The sequence below is a fragment of the Phoca vitulina genome, unplaced genomic scaffold (assembly GCF_004348235.1).
Source record: "Phoca vitulina isolate PV1807 unplaced genomic scaffold, GSC_HSeal_1.0 scaffold15, whole genome shotgun sequence".
Lineage (NCBI taxonomy): Eukaryota > Metazoa > Chordata > Mammalia > Carnivora > Phocidae > Phoca > Phoca vitulina.
In genome coordinates this window covers 20968573-20987179 of record NW_022589718.1, presented here as the reverse complement: position 1 = coordinate 20987179, position 18607 = coordinate 20968573, and positions in this window count along the sequence as shown.

The following is an 18607-nucleotide window of genomic DNA, read 5'->3' as shown; positions in this document are numbered from 1 at the left end:
GATGAATGGATGAAGAGGATGTGTTATAATATATACAACAGAATATTACTCGGCCACCAGAAAGGATGAATACTTACCATTTACATCGATGTGGATGGAACTGGAGGGTATTATGCTGAGGGAAATAAGTCAATCAGAGAAAGACAATTATCATATGGTTTCACTCGTGTGGAACATAAGAAACAGCACAGAGGATCATAGGGTTAGGGAGGGAAAACTGAATGGGAAGTCATCAGAGAGGGAGAAAAACCATGAGAGACTTTTAACTATAGGAAACAAACTGAGGGTTGTGGAAGGGGAGGTAGGTAGGAGGATGGGGTAATTGGGTGATGGGCATTAAGGAGGGCACTTGATGTGATCAGCACTGGGTGTTACACGAAAATGATAAATTATTGAATGCTACATCTGAAACTAATGATATGCTATATGTTGGCTAATTAAATTTAAATAAAAAATGAAAAATAAAAAAAAAACTTCATTTATCTATTAGGAGGAAAGGAAGGGGAAAAAGAAGCATAAAAACTTAAGGCAAAAGAAAGCACCTAAGTAGGAGAGTATAATAAATTTAAATGTCTGTAATCACTATAAATCTAAATAGCTTAACCCAATCATTTAAACACAAATAATAAGACGAGGCTCAAAAACTGAATCTAGCAATATGCATTTTAAGTTTAAGAGCCCACCTAGGGGCACCTGGGTAGCTCAGTCAGTTAAGCATCGATCGGACTCTTGATTTCAGCTCAGGTCATGATATCAGGGTTGTGAAATCGAGCCCTGTGTCAGCTCAATGCTGGGCATGGAAACTGTTTAAGATTCTCTCTCCTTTGGGGTGCCTAGGTGGAACAGTCAGTTAAGCTTCTGACTCTTGGTTTTGGCTCAGGTCATGATCCCAGCATTGTGAAATCAAGCCCCACATCAGACTCTGCCCTTAGTGAGGAGTCTGCTTAAGACTCTCTCTGCCCCTTCCCCCTGTACTCTCTCTCAAGTAAACAAATAAATCTTAAAAAATAAAAAGATTGTCCCTTTCCCTCTGCCCCCCCCGCCTCTTTCTCCCTCTCTAAAAAAATAAAAAATAAAATAAAAATGAATTAAAGAACCCACCTAAAAATGATGATATATACAAAGAATTCCTAAAACTCAACAATAAAAAAGCAAGCAACCTGATTTAAAAATGAACCAAAGACTTTAACAGATACTTCACCAATGAAGATATCCAGACGGCAAATAAGCATATAAAAAGATGCTCCACATCACATGTCATCATTTTTTAGAAGTCAAACTCTTAAAATAGAGATTAGAAAAGGGGTTGCGGATGGATGGGACTGGAGGAGATTATGCTAAGTGAAATAAGTCAAGGAGAGAAAGTCAATTATCATATGGTTTCACTTATTTGTGGAACATAAGGAATAACATGGAGGACATTAGGAGAAGGAAGGGAAAAATGAAGTGGGGGGAATTGGAGGGAGAGATGAACCATAAGAGACTATGGACCTGAAAAACAAACAGGGTTTTAGAGGGGAGGGGGGTGGGGGGATGGGTTAGCCCAGTGATGGGTATTAAGGAGGGCACGTACAGCATGGAGCACTGGGTGTTACATGAAAACAGTGAATCATGGAACACTACAGAAACTAATGATGTAATGTACGGTGACTAACAGAACATAATAAAAAAAAGAAAATTAAAAAAAAGAAAAGGGGTTGCAGGAAACAGGATGAAGTTGGTAAAAGTGTATAAACTTTTGGTTATAAAATTAATAAAGTCTGAGGATCTAATATATAAGCTGATGACTATAGTTACTAACACTGTATTGTATAATTAAAATTTGCTAACAGAGTAGAACTGAAATGTTCTCACCAAAATAGTTTTTAAAAAGATAAATATGTGAGGTGATGGGTGTGTTAATTACCTCACTGGGGAGAATCCTTTCACAATGTATATGTATATTCAATCATCATGCTGTACACCTTAAATATCTTACAGTTGTACTTGTCAACTAGACTGCAATAAAGCTAAAAAACAAAAATAAACAAACAAAAACATGAATGAATTAAATGATCCTGCAATTCTACTTCTGGGTATATACCCAAAAGAATTTAAGTCAAGACCTTGAAAGAGATATTTGCACACCCATGTTCATTGCAGCATTATTCACAATAATCTAAAGGCAGAAGCAACGTAAATGTACATCAACAGATGAATGGATAAAGAAAATATGAAATATGCATAAAATAGAAGAGTATTCAGTCTTAAAAAAGGAAATCCTGGCATATACTACAAATGGATGAACCTTGAGAACATTATGCTAAGTGAAATGTCATTCACAAAATAATACTACATGATTCCACTTATATAAGGTATCTAAAGTACTCAAACTCAGGGCACCTGGGTGGCTCAGTCAGTTAAGCATCTGCCTTTGGCTCAGGTCATGATCCCATGGTCCTGGGATCGAGCCCCACGTCAGGCTCCGTGCTCAGCGGGAAGCCTGCTTCTCCCTCTCCCACTCCTCCTGCTTGTGTTCCTGTTCTCACTATCTCTCTTTCTGTCAAATAAATAAATAAAATCTTTAAAATAAATAAATAAATACAGTAGTCAAACTCTTAGAAACAGAAAGTAGAAATACAGTTGCCAGGGGTTGGAAAAGGAACAAAAGAGCTTATGTAATATGGGTACAGACTTTCAGTTTTTCAGGATGAAAAAGTTCTAGGGATTTGTCATACAATATTGTGCATCTATTAACACTACTCTTCTATACACTTAAAAATAGTTAAGAGGAAAAAAATAGTTAAGATGGTAATTTTTATGTTATTTATTTTTTACCTCACTAAAAAAATTAATGAATGAAGCATCTCAGGTAAAAAGTAAGGGGGAAAATACAGAGTAAATCTAAAGAAACAGGAAGAAAGGAAATAATAAAACTAAGAGCAAATAGTAATTAAATGGGGAAAAAGTTCAATGGAAAAGATCAACAAAACCCAACATTACTTCTTTCAAAAGATTAATAAAATAATCAATCCTCTCTAAAATGGATCAATAAAGAAAAGAATAGAGAATAAACTGATGGTCACCAGACGGGAGGTGGGTAGGGGGATAGGTGAAATAGGTGATGGTGATTAATGAGTGCTGTTGTGATGAGCACTGATTGTTGTATGGAAGTGTTCAATCACTATATTGTACACCTGAAACCAATATAACACTGTATGTTAACTGGAATTCAAATAAAAACTAAAAAAAATAAAATACTTTAAAAAATGAGAAACTCAAAAAAAAAAGACTGAAATACAAGCTATACCTGTAGATATAGCCAAAATTTAGAAGATTATAATATGAATAATTTTACAGATATAAAATTGAAAACATGGATTAAATGGATGATTTTCCACAAAAGTACGATACTGAAGAATAAGCTGAAAACCTGAATGATAAAATAGCCTTTACAGAAGTTTGGCAATTAAAAATAGACTTCACCATTCCCCTTTCCTGACCAAAATTTAAATCAACAAATAATACACTGAGCTCAATAGGTTTATAGGTAAATTCCAAACTCCAATCCTACTTAAGCTGGTCTAGAGGGTAGAAAAAATGGAGAGAAGAATATAAATTTTTGAAGGGTAAAAAGAATAAACCAACCATTCTATAAGTAGCCAAATTGTCATTCCTACATGAAGAGAAAAAGAAATTCTCAAACAAGAGCTTATGATGTAATATCATCTGTATAACCTTATTGAACTCCATTCTCCAAAATAAAGTCTAAACAGAGATCAAATTATTAAAAATTGTGATACCTATCCTTTATCAAGTACCTGCTCTCTTCCAAGATTTTTACAAAATATTGATAAAATGTTATTTTGGTCTATTCTTCAAACCTGTAAAAAGATATTGCATCTACTTCACAGGTGAGAAATCTGACAGTCAGAGAAGTTAAGGAATTCATAAAACATCACACAGCTGAAACTGGAATTTGGTCTGGATCTTACTGATCTTTTGAGTTGAAGTTCATGCTGAAAAGCGTTGGGTTGACTAGCCAACAACTCAAACTCAGGACAGAGCCTAAGAACCATGGCCCCTGTCCCTACTAAAATAGCCAGTCCATTAATCCTCCCTCCTGATGACTCACATCATAAAAAGTTGATCAAATCTTAGCATAATATCATGTATACAAGAAGCATTCAATCTACATTTTTCATAAAAACAGAGTGGGTTTTAGGGAAAGAACTATAGCAGTAATAGCAGAAGTTCAAACTATTCTATCTCATACTTCAACCCCCACCACTATTTCTACCTCCCTGCTCTCTTATTTCTATTCCTAGATCTAGATAATGCTTTCCTTTCTTCCATTCAGACTCACAGTGATAGAACAGGAAGGGATGGAAATCACAGAAGACTGGAAAGATCTGGAAAATGGGGCCCAAGATGACCTTTTGACCCACATTACACAGGGCCAGACCTCACTGTTGGGAGCTTTTCTGTGTTGGATCTTTCTTGGTTCCTCCTTTTCTTTCACTCTGGCTCCTGTCAAAGTTCGCCTGCTCTGACTTTAAACACTGCTTCTATCATCTGGTAACACCAAGGAATAACTGAAGTCCTGAAAGGCTTAGAGATCAGTGATAGATATTTCAGTCATTTGACTTTAAACTAATTCTTAAGAAATCCATCTTCTTCAACATGGCATCTACATGCAAACAGGAAAATGCATCCATCCACACATCACCACAAAAGCAGTAGAAGCCCTTGTCATGAATCTTGTGCCTCCCCACCTTTTTCCTGAGCTGCAAAGGATCACTATACCTCCTTTGTCAAGGATGATGTTGTGTTATGTAAGAATCATAGCCGGGTGGGGCTGGATGTGTTTTGGTTTATAAAGGAACAAAGTGGAAGATACCTCTTTTAAAAAAAAAGATTTATCTCAGAAACAAACTGAGGGTTCTAGAGGGAGGGGGGTGGGGGGATGGGTCATCCTGGTGATGGATATTAAAGAGGGCACGTATTGAATGGAGCACTGGGTGTTATACGCAAACAATGAATCATGGAACACTACATCAAAAACTAATGATGTATGGTGATTAACATAATAAAATTTTAAAAATAAATAAATAATAAATTTTTAAAAAGATTTATTTATTTTAGAGAGAGAGAGCATGAGCATGAGGGCCAGAGGGAGAGGGAGAGAGAATCTCAAGTAGACTCCACACTGAGCGTGTAACCCAACATGGGGCTCGGTCTCACCACCTGAGCTGAAACCAATAGTCTGTTGCTTAACCTACTGTGCCCCTGGGAGATATTTCTTATTTACAAATGTTTGTTCTTTATTCTCCAAAATCTGGGTTCACACCTCTCATATTCTTCATATCTTTGCACAAAATCTTACTGCATTGATGTCATAATTCCATTGGACTTTAACCTGATTTAATATGCACTTATCTTTAAAACAAACAAACAAAAAAACTGTAGAGAACATGCCTCAGCAGAGAATTTACCATGCCTACAGCGTATATGGAACTGGTTTTATTTCAGACATAATGTATCTAAAGGATAGTGTCTATAAACCTGTGTTGCATTGGGCATCTCATCTAGATTTATTCCCTCAGCCCGATTTGCTACTGTTCTTACCTTTGCTGCCGTCGCTGCAGAATTAATATTTCTGTCATCATTATAGAATCAAAACTACAATATAATTCCATCACATTTCCAAGTCAGTGCATGTTTAGAACTCCTTTTGAAGGTCATTAAGCATCACAGAGTGAGTGATGACATAAATTTCCCTGCACGCCCAGGAAGCAGAAATCCCAACACTCTAATTGACCTTGGCTATAGTGTGAGGAGATGGTGTTGGTAAGCAGTTTATTAGCATGAGTTCCTAGGCGACCAGTTGCACAGAACTTCACTTATGTTACCAAATAAAAACTGACTGGGGGCCTTTAGTGTGATGGCATTTGGGGCTGACAGTGGTGCTGAAGGAATAAGGACTAATGCCCAGAGCAGGTCTATAAAGAGCAAGGTGGTGAATGTATTTTCAATCACATGATTTCTACAATGGGCCAACTGCAAATCTCAGATAGCTAACCCAGCTCTGAAGTGAATATAGAGTTAAAAGCAACCATATCTTGACTCCAAATCCTGAATTCAATGAGTTTTATGAACAGGCTATTTTGTTCTATCAAATTCTACTCCTTGATTCCTTAAAAACAACTTTTGCAGCACTTTGTAGGTAAAACCAAAATTTGCATAATTACTTCTTTTGAAGTTAGGCTGCAAAATTGATTCAACTGATTTTCACTGAATTCTAATCATTACGTAAAATGATACTTTCCCCTCAAAAAAGTACCAATTTCCTGAAAATCTACTTCATGGCTCTATTTCCTTTGTTAATTGATCCTGGTCATTTAATTCAATAACTTTTATAAAGTTAAAATTATAAGGATTTAATTGACTTTTGCCTAACTTCCAATTATGTCTAATTTGTTTCTATTCAGTCTCATTAAATCCAATTATGGTTGGACTAATCATAATTTCTCCCAATAGTTCATTTACTTTAAAATAAGGACTCTGTCCTCTGTTACTTTCAGGTAATTTTTCATCAGGGCTAGGTAGGGTCTCTTAATTATATTAATACAAATGGCTTTCTATATGCATCAATAAGTTTGCATTTAGTAGTTAGGCAATCTCTTGTAACTCAGCATAGCTGCCTAGACCCTAGATACAGCACAGTAGCTACTTAGGTAGCTTCCCAGTAGCCATAATTAGTATTAATTATAATCGGGAGACAATTCCTTTACATTTCACTTCATGTTTCATTACCCTAGTTATAGAAAATTGTAAAAAAAAAAATACAGAATTTTAATAAAAGTTCTAGCACTTGGGACTCTTCCAGATCTCGTCCAATGTAACTCTCCATCTGGCTGTTTGGCTGTATCATTTATCGTAGTTTTTATTACGTAACAAACCGGTAAGTGTAAGTAAGTGTTTCCCTGAGTTTTGTGAGCTGTTCTAGCAAATAGTCCAATCTGAGGAGGTGTTTGTAGGAACCTCCAATTCATAGCTAATAGCCAATTGGTCAGAGCACAAGTAACAACTAGGGCTTGTGACTACATCTGAAGGGGTAGGGGCAGTCTTGTGGGACTGAGCCCTTAACCTGTGGGATCTGACACCATCTCCGGGTTGACAGTGTCAGCATTGAGTTAAACTGTAGGACATCCAGCTGGTGTCACAGAATTGTCTGGTGTGAGGGAAAAAATCCCCATACATCTGGTGTCAGAAGCATCGTGAGTGTGATAGTAAAGGAGATACACACCAGACAAGGAGCATAGGTTTTCTTTCCAATAACAATTCATATTTTTATTTATAAAGAGACAATAATGGTAAGAAATTTAAACATGGGGATAATGGATAAGATTTTGATAAGACTGCCATGGAAAAATACATAGAAAAGAAGACAAAATAAAGGCATTGAAAAAAAAAATAGCCCAGGCTTGTGAGGAAATCCTGGGACTGAAGAGCAGGAGAGCTGGGATTATATTGTGTTTCTCCCTCAAAACTGCTCTATAACCTTATATAACTCATTCCCTTTTCCTGGAGTTTTAATTTTCTTTTCTACAATGAATGAAGTAGGTCATCTCCAAGGTCCCAAAATACTGGCATTCTCACACTCTATATGGAGTGTAACTGGATCCCTAATTTCAGTTTTAATAATGCTTATGCACAGTACTGCAAGCAGTAAGTCTAAACACTCGTGTTAGTCCTAATAATTAAATCTAGTATTTGGTAGCTGGAGGCTATTGCACTCTGTTATGTATTCTTGAAGCTTATTCTATCAGTGTATCAAAATAAAATGCCAACAACTTAGTAGATATAAAGCCCATTAGCAACTGTGAATGCTGTGTTATCTCAGAAAACCTTGTGAGGATAGTACTAAGAAGTGGATCATGCTGAAAATTAGGCTAATTTTCCCCCCAAGATGCACCAAAATGATTAACCATTCCATTCATGGAAATTCACTGCTCTCAAATATTCAAAACCTTCCTATGATTTGTAGTTTGAGGGCTGACATCACTCTAGCTCTTTATGCAATTAATTGCATCTTCACTGGGTTAAGTATCAAGCATAATAGCAGCCTTGCCATCCATTGCAAATTTTTTATATACCTGCTTATACGTGTGATCATAATAATGTCAACCTTAAAATTCTTATCAAAAAAATTCAGGAAAAAATATATATAACATGGGGTTAAATATCTAGGATGTCTATAAATAATCAAAAGGTAAAAGAAATACCAGGAATCACTAACAGTGCTGTGAAAAGACATGAAGTTTAGCATTATTGAGTTAATAAAAAAAAAAAATCTTAACAAGCCGCTGAACTTTAAAGTTGTAATGTTGCCTGCAACTGAGATATCTGCCTGTTCAAAATTATAGGTAATATACACATGAACATCTCTAGTAAACTCTACATGACCTCACCATGAGAAGAAACAGGGAGAAGGGATCGTGAGAGGAGAGCTCTCTCAGTACAAGTCTTGAACCTCTAGGAAGTGAGGGAATAGGATTTGTGCCCCACCACGCCTCTTTCCCATCTATTTTGATCATCCAGACAGACCTATACCGAAACAAAATGAAAGCACTAACGCAGAGTTTCCTTGGCTGTGTTTTTCTTAATTTCATACAGAGAAACATCTAGTCATACTGCCACACATTGCACTCCTGACCCCAGGATTTTGCATTCTCATGCTATTGGTTATAAGATGCAGAAGGTAGTACAAAGCCATCACTATAACTGGAAATATTGCACAAAAGACACATGCTACAGATGACTGGTCAGAGCAAAACCAGGATTCTGGGGCATCAAAAACTCCTCTTAACACATGTCCTAACTTTTTTGTGGGCTACCAGTGGCCCCCCACACCACTTCTGGCACAACGGAATGCAACACAGGCCAATCCATAGAGTCACCAGCTGCCTGGGAGATGATCAGACATTAGAAGTTCTGTGCAAAGATACAAAATGAACCAGTGTGATTCTCTTTCTTGGCAATTTAAATTAAGAACGTATGGAAATCAGGCACTTGGCAATAGCTCAAGTGGAAAAAAATATGATCGTGAGAGGCTTTGAAGGACCAAAAGTAAGCCAAGGTTAACACAAGAGTGCAGAGTAACTGCTAGTCCCTCCCCAACCCCCAGTCTGAGCTAGAGTATAGAAATACATGGAGACAATTTATAGCTCAGATCAGAGAGATAATATTTTTAACTGCCCAGTGCAAAGGGAGTTATATTCCTAGTGCCAAACTCCTATACTGTATCAGGGCCAGACAGAAATGGTTTAGAGACTTACTCGTGACAGAAAGACATAATAAAGGTCAAAGGGAATTTTGAAGGAAGGCATTCAGAAAGCCAAGAGAATAGGCCACTTACCCTTCCTCCAATTTCTGTGACTGTATGAGAGGTGGGGAATGTAAGGCCAGCACACTTGAAAATCTATGAAATTTGGATCACACCAGGATCCCAAAGAGAAAAGGGTGGTGTGTCAGAAATTCTCAGGTCATTTGTGGGCCTAGAATAGCCAGAGAAGACATTTAGGTAATAGGTGGCCAACTAGTCTCCTTCATCAAAGGGCTTCAAATAGGGTAAATGGATTTTTATGGAAAATATGTGGATGGAACTGCCTGATATTTATGAAAGGAATGAAGCTATACCCTTTATAAGACTGTGAAAGTATGCCTCACTATGCACCAGGGACCACTGATTTCCCTCTAAGAGACGAAGTCTCAGCTGCCTACCTGCATTTCCAGAGACCAGACCACATGTGGACAATAGCCCAAAGTTGCCCATGGCATGACAGCCCAACTATCTTATTCTATCAGCCTTCACCCCTATTAGTACACTGCTCTCTTTCCCTGCTGCCTGCTCTTTCTGGACATGAATAAAATATGGAGTAATCAGGGAGTTTAGGGATAGCCTGCAAGAAGCAGAAAGGAAGCTGAGAGAGCACTTGTACATCCATTTCAGTATACCATTAGTTGATACTAAAACTGAAACTTGTCATATCTTAAGGCCCAGCAATTCCAATCCTAATGACATACTCAACAAAAATTGATATATATGTGTACCAAAAGCCACATAATGAATGTTACTAAAATGTCCATCAACAATATAGTGGTAAATATGTGTGGGGATATGAACAATATGTAACAAGAATGAAAAACTATTTCTACATCTAATAACATGTATTAAGTCTCACAAACAGAATGTAAAGTAAAAGAACCCAGCCACAAATAGCATTTAAAGTATAATTTCAGTTACATAAGATTTTAAATCTGGCAAAACTAATCTATAGTGTAGGAAATCAGGAGAGCAATTTCTTTGAGGTAGATAGAGTAATGCCTAGAAGGGGACTTATAAAAGAGCTTCTATAGGGCAAGTAACATTTTCTATTTTGATCAGGATTGTGGTTATATGAGCATGTCACTTCCTGATAATTCATCAATCTGTACACTTTTGATTTGTTTGATTTTATGTATGTATACCATACTTTAGTAAAAAGTTTATTTGAAAAAAGATAAACACACACACACCAAAAAGGGCACACTATGACATTAATTAAAATAGTGATAATGAGAAAAATCTTAAAAGCAACCAGAGAAAAAAACGCAACACACACAGAGGGACATAGATGTGTATACACACATATACACATACATACACACACATCTTGTAAACCCTTGAGCAATCACAAAAAAATATGTTTCAACTAATAAGCCAATAGTTGCAATAAAATGTAATACAAAAAAAATTCAATCCAAAAGAAAAATAAGTAACCAAGAACAGAGGGCAAAATAGAAAACAAATAGAAAATAGTAGACCTAAAGCCAACCATATTAATAATTTTATTAAATGTAAATGGACTAAACTAAATAAAAACTAGTGATCATGAGATTAGATAAAAATTCAAGAATCTATGAAATTCTATCTACAAGAAACTCACTTTAAATGTAAGAGAATAAGAGGTTGAAGATAGGTGTGCAATATAAATACTAATTAAAAAGGAGAATGCTTTTAATATCAAAAAAAGCAGACTTAAGAAGAAGAAATATTATCAGCAACAAAAAAAAGGAAATTCCGTAATGACAAATGGTCAATTCATCAAGAAGACTTAGCAACCCTAAATATGTACATAATGATACAGCTTCAAAGTACATAAAGCAAACACTAATAGAACTAAAAGGAGAAATAGAGATTTCAACAGTCCTCTTTTGAAACTTGACAGTAGTAGGACAAAAATCAGTAAGGATAATGAAGACTTATAATGTTGTCAAATAACTTGACCAATTATCAGCACAATACACAGATTTTTTTCAACTACACACGGTACATTCACTGAGATGAGCCACATGCTGGCATTCAAATATCAATAAATTTAAAAGTATTAGTTTAGTATCATGTAGTTAATTCTCTGACTGGAATTAAAAATAAGCCAAAAAATATTCCAAATTTCTAAATATTTAAAAACTAAGCAACACATTTCTAAATAAGCCATAAGGCAGAAGAAAAAGGATTGTAAAAAAAAAAAAACTAGAAAGTCATTTTAATAAAATCACAAATACCAAAATTTTTGGAATGTAGCAAAGCAGTGCTTCAAGTGTTCTGTATATTTTTAGACACTTCCATTAAAAAAGAAGGTCTAAAAATCAACTAAGCTGCCATCATAAAAAAATGGAACAAATTGAACTCAAAATAGGAGAAAAATAATATAGGAAAAGAAATCAGAGATATACAAAATAAAAACAACAGAACAAAGCTGATTCTTCTAAAAGATCAATAAAATTACAAAACTTTAGTTGACTGATCAAGGGAAAAAAAGAAAGAAAGCACAAATTTTCAAATCAGGAATAAGATGGGACATCACTGAGGCTATGCTTTAAAGAGTTAATAAAGGGGGGCGCCTGGGTGGCTCAGTCGTTAAGCGTCTGCCTTCTGCTCAGGTCATGATCCCAGGGTCCTGGGATCGAGCCCTGCATTGGGCTCTCTGTTTGGCGGGAAGCCTGCTTCTCCCTCTGCTACTCCCCCTGCTTGTGTTCCCTCTCTCTCTGTGTCTCTCTCTTCAAATAAATAAATAAAATCTTTCAAAAAATAAAAATAAAAATAAAAAAATAAAGAGTTAATAAAGGATATTTTGAACACTTTATGAAAATAAATTCAACAACTTTGATGATATAAATTCCATCAAGACACCCAAGTAAAACATGGGCAAAAGACTTGAGCAGACACTACACCAAAAGAAATATCCAAATGGCTAATAATGTCATGAAAAGTTTCTCCATATTGTTAGTCATCAGGAAATTTGTATTTAAACTATGATGAGATTCCACTTCACACCCACTACAATAATTAAAATTATAAAAACAAAATTTCAAGTGTTGGTGAGCATGTGGAGCAACTGGAAAATTCATACTTGGCAAGTGGCAGAGCAGAATGGTAGAACTACTTTGGAAAACAGTTAATTTGGTAGTTTCTTATAAAGTTAAAAATATCATATGACCCAGCAACTCCATTCCTTAGGCACTTATCCAAGAATATAAGGACATATCTACACAAAGACCAGTACCAGAGTACTCACACCAGCTACATTCATAACAGCTAGTAACTGGACACAATCCAAATGTCCATCAACAGGTGAACTGTGGTACCCTCAGCGGTACAAGAAACCAAATAAAATAAGAAGGAACAAACTACTGATGCATGCCACAACTTTGATAAATCTCAAAAACCTTATGCTAAACAAAAGAAGCCAAACACAAGAGTCATATTGTAGGAGTCCAAATGTACTGAACTCTAGAACAGGTACCTACATAAAACAAGTCAGTAGTTGCTGGGACCTGGGGATAAGGGAATTAACTTCAAAAGAACATGAAGAAACTTTCTGGGGGGACAGGAAATGTTCTCTACCTTGATTGCGGTGGTGATTACCCAGATATACACATTTGTCAAAATTCATTGAGCTATACCTTTAAAGTGGGTGTGTTTGTATATATGTAAATTATGATTCAATAAAGTTGACATATATGAGGCATCTGGGTGGCTCAGTTGGTTGAGTATCCAGCTCTTGGTTTTGGCTCAGGTCATGATCTCGGGAATAGAGCCCTGAGTTGGGCTCTACGCTCAGCAGTGAGTGGGCTTCTCTCCCTCGCCCTCTGCCCCTCCCCCTGCTCACGCTCTCTCTCTCTCTCTCTAAAATAAATAAATATTTAAAAAATAAAGGTGACATATAAAAACACTTAAAACTAAGCATATGCATGCTCAGAATTCTATATAACTCTTGTAAACTCTTATGTATTGTGTTCAGTTACAATAAATGCTATGTTTCAACATTACTCACTATAGAAATTTTAACCTTATTTTTTTAAAACTTTATTTGAGGGGCACCTGGGTGGCTCAGTTGGTTAAGTGTCTGCCTTTGGCTCAGGTCATGATCCCAGGGTCCTGGGATCAAGCCCAACATCGGGCCTCCCTGCTTAGCAGGGAGCCTGCTTCTCCCTCTCCCTTGGCAGGTCCCTCTGATTGTGCTCTCGCTCTCTTTCTCTGTCAAATAAATAAAGTCTTTTTAAAAAATAAAGTCTTTTAAAAAAAAAAAAAGACTATTTACTTGAGAGAGAGAGTGTGAGAAAGCATGAGTGGGGGGGAGGAGGAGAGGGAAAGGGAGAAGCAGCCTCCACACTGAGCAGGGAGTCCCACATGGGGCTCGATCCCAGGACCCCAGGATCATGACCTGAGGCAAAGTCAGACGCTTAACCGACTGAGCCACCCAGGCACCCTTAACCTTTTTTTTTTTTAAAGATTTTATTTATTTATTTATTTGACAGAGAGAGACACAGCGAGAGAGGGAACACAAGCAGAGGAAGTAGGAGAGGGGGAAGCAGGCTTCCCGCAGAGCAGGGAGCCTGATGCGGGGCTCGATCCCAAGACCCTGAGACCCTGAGATCATGACCTGAGCCGAAGGCAGACGCTTAACGACTGAGCCACGCAGGTGCCCCTAACCTTTTTTAAAGGCTATAAATGTATGGAAAAATGCTAGACCAATTCTTAGGTTGGCTTAATCAACCTCTTCGATGGTGGGCCCAGAGGAGGCACCACCAGAGGGAGAGAATAGGTCTAGCATTGTTCCACACAAATATTCAAAGGATCCAAATTTGTAGCAAATTCCATGGCAGTTTTAAAGTTGAGCTGCTATAGTAAATAAACTGGACATTCTTGATACTTGAATATGGAATATGTGCACAGGGAAAGGAAATAAACATTGCACTTTATAAGCACTGTATTGTTAAGTGGAAAATCAAATGTCTTAAATAAAATTGTATTTAAAATTGACATCCAAAAAAAGACTATAAATGTATTCAAATATTAATAACTCTCATATATCTATATCTCTATATCCTATATCTACATAGATAGATAGATAGATAGATCTGTATCTACATCTATAAATATTTAGATGTATATCTCCTAGCCTAAATAAAGAGAAAGGACCATGATATCCCTAAGTGGACATGGACCGCTCTTTCCATGGTGTTCAAGTGAGTCCACATGGTACCCCCGGTTCTGCCTCCACCACAAGAGACCTGAAGCTCCTTCCAATAATTTACAGACTGAAAAAGAGCACAGTAGGAAAGATTGTAGGGGGTCACAATTTGGGATGATGAGGTGAAAGGAGAATTTGAAGTGGCACATTTAAAACTGGGAAAATTAACATCAATGTACTCTTTCATCCCAACTTATAATGAAAAGTCTCAAGCAATTAAGGAAATATTTAGGAGAGAGCAGTACAGATTACCCAAAAGGACTCATACTCAGGAACTACAACAAGGAAATCTAGAAGTTTTAACACTAATAAACTGTCTCAGAATACCTGTCTTTGGTGTATTTAAACATACCCTGGGAAACAGACCATGAGGTGAAGCAAGGAGAGCTCTTTTACACCTACTTACCATGCAGAACAAACATCTACTTCCTCTATATGCTCCCATGAGGGCCAGGCAATGAGAGCCAGAGTTAAGCTTAGGTTTTTCTGCCTAATATTAGCCTAGGTTCCTTCTCAAAAATAGAGCCTGAGATAAGGGTCTGAGTGCAGGTAGTGTAGTTTGTAATTAATTCCTGGAAATAGGAGTTCTTGGAAGAAAGAAGTAGGGAATGAGGGAAAATGACTTCCATGGTACATTCTGTAACTCATCATCACTGTGGGTAAAGGAAGCTCAACCCCACTGAGACACTGAAAAGTTTGTGTAGAATGAGTTGTTTGTGTAGAATGCACTGAGAAATTCCCACCCAAGAGATGTTTTTCTACCAGTTCTATCCACCACTGGTCAAGTCTAGAAGCCCTATACGGTTCTCAATCTTGGCCGCTTATCAGAATCACTTGGAGCATTTTTATTACCCTGATTCCGGCTGCAAAGTAAAGCAACTAAGTCAGAATATCTGTGGGTGATACTCAGGAATCTATTTTTTAATCATCCCCTAGTGTTAGTCATTCTTGAGAACCACTGCCCTAGACGATAATGCCCTGGTACTTCCAGATATATGTACGAGGGTCAGGAAGTTTGCCCCAGTGTTCTACACCAGAGCATCAGAGAAGCCCCAGGGTGTGCAGGGGAAAAGCATCTTGGTGCAGCTGAGGTGAGGCACTTTCAGATACACCTGTAAAAGGTGGGCAGAGAGAATGAGTCAGGGCACGAAATGGCTGATGCACTGTCCCCACTGTGGCTGTCTACCCACTCCCAGTTCCAAATGTAACAGACAGCTGGGGTGAGAAAGATAACATGCATCACTCCTGAGAAAGGCACATGTGAACTACTAAGAGCCCAGAACAATCCTTAGTTATCCTTGATCACCCTGAGGCTCCTATTAATCACATGCACCACATATAGTTGCTACTCCATTAATGAGTGAACTAAAAAATTCTCAAAGACACCAGTGATGCAGCCTCAAGGCAGGAAGGAATACATCACTGGAGTAACCTCTTCATTCTGCCACCTACCCAACATCAACAGATTTGTGTTACTTATATGTAGTATCCCATAATATATATCCCATAATCCCCCAAATCCCCCAAATACCTCAAGATTTTGAATATGTCTTGGGTTTAACAGAAAACTATATTTTGCAATGATATTTGATGGGAAGACTTTAATACAGTATCAACCAGAGTTGGACTCTACAAAAGGTGGGGGATTTTCCTGTTGCCTTGGGGAGAAGAGATTCCCATGATCCACCCACCTCCCATTTATTTCTAGAAGAAATGTCACTAATATCTTTCTGTACACAAAGACAGACTAAAAAGCATGGCTCCAATGTCTCTGACATGCGGTGTGACCTTGTAGTAGTTACGAATATTGTCTATGCCTTAGTTTTTTATCTTCAAATTAAAGCACTGGATTATATAATCTCAAAGAATCTTTCCATCTGAAAAATTCTATTTCATTTTAAATTCCCTTTAAGTATCAATCTCAGGAACGAGTTTTGTTGTTGTTCTTAAATATCTCAATTAATAATGTCTTTCCAAAATGTGGGTAGGATGACAATGAGTTTAGCAAATATGTACAGATCGCTGTCTTGGATTTTAAATTTACTCCTCACTGTGCATTTCTATTAACTTTACAGTGTGTATCAAGTCTAGCTCTCATTTTATACATATAGTTCTTTTTACCAATTAGTCTGAAAGCTACTTAAATATAAAGCTGTGTCTCAAACATATTTACCGTCTTCTATATTGCACAGAAAGTCCTGTCTACTCTGGAGGTGCTTATTATTAATTACTAAATTAAATACGATTGAAACTAACTTCCCCAAAACATACAGCTAACTGCTATAAAAAGAAAAAAGAATTGTAAGTCTATCAAGTTTTCTTCTTTCACTATTCAATTCCATATTCCATTCAACAAATGTATTAATCAATGTTGGATACTGGGCATCAAGAAGTGTTTACTGTAGTGCCCAAGTTTTCTGTGGTGTGAAAGAAACGTAACAAGTGTGGCATTAGAGTTATAAGCTTCAATATTTTTAATACATTTTGGGTTAAATGAAAAGACTACAAGCTGCAATTATATTTGATGGGAAAACTAAAAAGGAAATAATTATATTGACCATAATTACTTTGAGAATTCAAACAGTATGCCGGTCATAATTCTTCTCAGCAACATAAAAGAGAGATTGTGGAAGACTATTTTGGTGACCTAAGACAATAAACTATTAGAGATCAACCACAGAACTGCTTCAAGTTTAAAACTATGCATGCTCTATTTTTTTTGTTAGAATTCTTATTTATGAGTACTCTCATTCAAGAAGAAGAAATTAGTGTGGGCTGTTTTATTATAGTTGTTGTTTTATTTTTCTTTTTTCTTTTTTGTATTTTGTTTGTTTGTTTCATCTCTCAGGAAAGCAGTCAAATAATGTTTAAGCATGAAGTTGGCCCCATGTGATATCGCTCCATATTAACTACAAAGTTTAAAAAACATGTTTGTCATAGGAAATAGTATTTGTTCATTGGGCTTTAAAATACGTTTTTAACAATAAATTGAATTTTCTCACTCAAGGTGTAAATTAATTTATCGGCTTTGTTGTGACTAACTCACACTCTTTAAACAAACTCACCAATGTGCTAATTAATTTGTCCCAATCTTTTTTCATAAGAATTTTTTTTGTCCAGGTTTATCCCTGGAGAGCTGCTTGAAATAAAGGCTACCTGAAGCTGATTCTGATTCAAATAAAACATAATGGGTTTTTTTTTCTTCTTCTATAAAAAGGGTGGCCCTTAATTTTGTGATTGGGGTCCATATTTTAATTATTCTTCTAAAGCAAATAAACATGTCTCCTTTGGGTGATTTTATAAATAACAATATTTTTACCTTGGAGGCAGTGGAAAGATATTTGTCGGACAGCTTATATTATAGCCCAAACTAGTACAAAATAAAATACTGCCAGAGGCAAGTCCTCTTTCAGCATCTCCCTTGCTTTGTACAATCCTATTCCCCACCTGATGTCTCCATCCCCTTCCCTCTGGGCCTCAGAGCCCTGCTGCTTTCACAAGCCTTTCCCAGGCCAGCTGCCACTACTCTCAGTCTACTACCACCCTTCCCTCCCAGACGTCAGGGCAGCAGCAAATGAAGCAGGAAGCCACAGACAAGGTACAGGGGTCAGGTCACAGCATAACCACAGATGGCTCAACTGGAGTTTAAACAGTGAAAATACGATGTCTGACCACATAGGGAAAAAAAAATTAGCACCTGCTGAGACCCTGTGCACAGAGGTCCAAGCACAGCCATTGAATTGAGGGCATGGTCCATTAGCTGTTCATTGGATGCTAGTTTTCCCTCCCCCCGACCCCATATACAATGTGTCATCTCAGGTCTTTCCTCACCAATGTCACCTCTGAGGTCTTTCTTCATCATTTTCCACCTCTTTCCTTTATCCTCAGCCTATCCCACCATTCTTTCTTCGTTCTCTAGAAAGATGATGTCTCTCCAAAAGGAAAAAAATTTTTCCTAACCCTGCATCTTGCTCTTTACCCAGTGGCTCTCAAGCAGGGCAATGTCTAGAGACACAACTAGGGGAGAGGTTACTGCTTGCATTCGG